The sequence below is a fragment of the Leiobunum rupestre genome, chromosome 2, assembly GCF_980474605.1.
Source record: "Leiobunum rupestre chromosome 2, qqLeiRupe1.1.hap1, whole genome shotgun sequence".
In the NCBI taxonomy this organism is placed as follows: domain Eukaryota; kingdom Metazoa; phylum Arthropoda; class Arachnida; order Opiliones; family Sclerosomatidae; genus Leiobunum; species Leiobunum rupestre.
The window spans coordinates 48,576,810-48,581,025 of record NC_143385.1 but is presented as its reverse complement, the minus strand read 5'-3'; the positions used below and the strand labels follow the sequence as shown (position 1 = coordinate 48,581,025).

Sequence of the window (4,216 nt, the reverse complement as noted above, 5' to 3'; positions counted from 1 at the left end):
CCGAAAAACTCGATTTCCACCATTTCGACTTCTTTGTATAATAATTCAAAGACCACTTAACCGATTTTGATGAAATTTCCTGTACTTGCTATAAAATATTTGCTCTTTCTAATGAATCATTAATTAGCCATAGCTAAAATTTCGTGCAACCAACACTTTAAAAAGAACTAATAATTATTGTAAATTGCCAATTTTACAAATCACATTGATAAAGAAATGAGCAGTTGATAATAAAAATTATTGGTTATTAATCATAATGAATAACATATAGTTGATAGAAAAATATATCTGGAAATTTTAATAGTTATTTTTGGGTAGCGTGGCCGAGTGGTCTAAGGCGCTGGTTTAAGGCACCAGTCTCTGCGGAGGCGTGGATTCGAATCCCACCGCTGCCAACGAAATATTTTGTTATTGAAAACAATTTAAGTAGGATAGTACCCCGCACGAGCCATCTTCCGTTATCTTATCTCCGACACCCTTTCCCCGGTGGGGGGCTAAGCTTCTGTAGTCGTGAACTAAAAATCCTCCGAACATATTAAAAATTTCAAGCCACCATCTATTGTTATTTATTCTTTTTGCTCTTAAGTTTGGAACATATACCACCAGGTGTCAACGGCATATACATCGAAATACTGTATATAGAAAAAGCATGGCTTTTAGGTTGTTTTGTATCGATAGAGCTAAAGTTGTTAAGTGTAGGAATCTTAAAGGTTTGCGTTGAAAAAGGCCGATTAAATGCGTTTGGCACATATTTTAGAGCGAATCTTCAAGATCAGTTTAAAACCTTTCCACATCCCTACCACGATCTGTTTTCTAGAATAATAGGTTGAAAAACTGGATGTATAACATTATTCATAAAGTTTAATTATCATTATTTTTATATATGGCCATAGACATCGGTCCCAGAAATAGGGTCTTTGGCATTTGGAAGACCGAATGTATGGTTGATTACATTACTAAATAATTGAAGATATAAAGTTGGATTAAAAGTAATATTTGCTCCTTTAAGACTTTATCTGGTAAGAGCTCTAAACAGTTTTTTCAGTTTGGAGAACTGTTTTTGTTATAATATCAAGAATGTATTTATTTCTACTCAGAGAGAATGAATATGTCGAGATTATTTTTAGCGTTTCTCCAATTCCACCCGTTGGGGCCCCCGGTATGCTCTTCCGCTTTAATAAAATAAAAAAATTCTGCAATCTCATTGGTTCTTAAAAATTACGTTTTTCGACGCGATTAGCGCCGCTGCGAGGACGCAAAAAATAAGACCGCCTCTTCCTCCTCCCCCCCCCCCCCTCGTAGCGTGACGGGGTTAGGGCCTCAACGTGTCCGTCGATAATCTCGACATATTCATTCTCCCTGAGTATAAATAAATACATTCTTGATAATATATAACCATTTATTAAAACTCGAAAATTAATTTGCTCTTCACTCAAACATAGATGTCAATCTTAACTTGTGACTTTAATACAAAAGATTATTTATGGATCACCCAACAGCAAACTAACACTTACTTACGCGGAGTAACAAAGTGTTTGTATATTTTATCAAGGGGTCCTTTATTATGTACTACCCTATACAGTAAAGGCTTCGGATATTTCGAAATAAGGCTTAAACATATACAATATCGCGAAACAGAAAGGTCGCGTAGGCCATCCGAGTTTACTTTTCTCCATTACCAATGTCTCAATTAAACATCTGTAGTCATACTTACCTGGCGTCGCTGCAGCCTTGGACGAGAATCCATCATTGCACCGCGATGGGTTTGTCTCCAACTTTCTTTTGCTAATCGCATTGGATGGGGCGTGCTAGACCCCACCTATCTTAAAACAAAATGAAACTGATTAGGGTATTAAAATAATTAGTTAGATAAAGTTATCCATGAGGACATAGTGTTTTTTCTTTAAATCCCATATTATAAGAAGTGGTACATCTCATTTGAGGTGTTTTGAAATTATTAGTCGATCTGTTTATTGCGTAATCATTCGTGAAACAAGACCCTACATTTTCTAGCCATTTCTCTGAACTCAATTGAAGACTTGGCCCTCCAACAACTTATGTATAACTAAAAAAATTAATAAATTTGAATTTGAATTTGAATTTGAATTTGAATATCTGTAATGGGACTGCAATTGTCCTGTAGTACAGGTCGGTTTTCACTGTAATTCTGCCTGAAAGCAGCTGCTATTTAGCTATATTTAGACTTCAACAAAACTGTAATGAAGTAACTTTTTTGCTGCTGTAGTCTGTAAATCGCTAGACCCCACCTATCTTAAAACAAAATGAAACTGACTAGGGTATTAAAATAATTAGTTAGATAAAGTTATCCATGAGGACATAGGGTTTTTTCTTTAAATCCCATATTATAAGAAGTGGTACATCTCATTTGAGGTGTTTTGAAATTATTAGTCGATCTGTTTATTGCGTAATCATTCGTGAAACAAGACCCTACATTTTCTAGCCATTTCTCTGAACTCAATTCCAATTTTTAGTTCCACATCGAGATATATATATCGAAGTGGGACTATTGCTATGGACGGATTGTCGTTAAGTGTTGTTGTTTGTGTGTTTGTTGTGGAAAAGCGACGACACGGTAAATGGAGCTGCGAAAAATAATTCATTAATATAATTTATATTGCTGGCCTGGCCTGGGCTCGAACACAGATAGCCGCTCGCCGCGTAACCTCCTACACCCGATGCCTCTAACAACTGCGCCACACCGCTCTGTACAAAATTTACTCGGAAAATCTAGTCTTTCCTTGCAACGCGGTAGGGTTTGTCAAGTTAAGTTGTCGCAATTCTCGTTCCTTTTTCCGGGTTTTTTTACGTATATTTACGGCGTTTTAGGGTCAAGCTAACCTCAAACTTCGCCTCCCCCCGCCCTAATTTCGACCCCTGCGGGTCGGACTGGGGATTTGCGGACAACCATATTCCGTTCTCTTTTCGTATCACATAGGCTTTTTCGCCCGACAATTTTCTCCCTCGCCCCTGAATCGCGAGCCACCGCTGACGGTGCGGTCTGCGGGTCGGACTGGGGATTTGCGGACAACCATATTCCGTTCTCTTTTCGTATCACATAGGCTTTTTCGCCCGACAATTTTCTCCCTCACCCCTGAATCGCGAGCCCCCGCTGACGGTGCGGTCTGCGGGTCGGACTGGGGATAATAAGTGTGGCACTTTCTTATCGAAACCGTGTTTGGTCAAAAGTAAGAAGTGTGGCACTTTCTTATCGAAACCGTGTATGGTCAGAAGTAATAAATAAGTGTGGCACTTTCTATAGCGGTACAAGTAGATTGTTAACTAGTAGTGCCCGTAAAGGCAGGAGAGATAGATCCGTTAGACATTGCAGCAGAGAGCATATAATATTATATAATAATAATAAATGTGGCACTTTCTTATCGAAACCGTGTTTGGTCAGAAGTAATAAGTGTGGCACTTTCTTATCGAAACCGTGTTTGGTCAGAAGTAATAAATGTGGCACTTTCTTATCGAAACCGTGTATGGTCAGAAGTAATAAATAAGTGTGGCACTTTCTTATGGAAACCGTGTATGGTCAGAAGAAATAAATAAGTGTGGCACTTTCTTATCGAAACCGTGTATGGTCAGAAGAAATAAATAAGTGTGGCACTTTCTTAGCGAAACCGTGTATGGTCAGAAGAAATAAATAAGTGTGGCACTTTCTTAGCGAAACCGTGTATGGTCAGAAGTAATAAATAAGTGTGGCACTTTCTTATGGAAACCGTGTATGGTCAGAAGTAATAAATAAGTGTGGCACTTTCTTATCGAAACCGTGTATGGTCAGAAGTAATAAATAAGTGTGGCACTTTCTTATCGAAACCGTGTATGGTCAGAAGTAATAAATAAGTGTGGCACTTTCTTATTAAAGGGATAGTGACCGAAAAAAAAACAGTTGGTCTCATTCGATAGAACTCTTTAACGCGCACGCAGTGCCGTTAATTTCCGCCCCCTCCGACCAACCCCCTTAAAGGGAGAGTTACCGGAAAAAAAGTTGATTTCATGAGGGTGGGCGGTGGCCACTCTTTAACATAGGATGGGGTCGGACTGGGGATTTGCGGACAACCATATTCCGTTCTCTTTTCGTAACACATAGGCTTTTTCGCCCGACAATTTTCTCCCTCGCCCCTGAATCGCGAGCCCCCGCTGACGGTGCGGTCTTCGGGTCGGACTGGGGATTTGCGGACAACCATATTCCGTT

At 39.2% G+C, this 4,216-nt stretch overlaps 1 non-coding gene across 1 annotated transcript; it reads left to right on the top strand.

Annotated features, from left to right (window-relative positions):
- The first annotated feature begins 313 nt into the window (after positions 1 to 313).
- On the top strand, positions 314 to 395 carry TRNAL-AAG (transfer RNA leucine (anticodon AAG)). The gene has a single exon. It is a non-coding gene; the product is annotated as a tRNA-Leu (tRNA).
- The last annotated feature ends 3,821 nt before the right edge of the window (positions 396 to 4,216 follow it).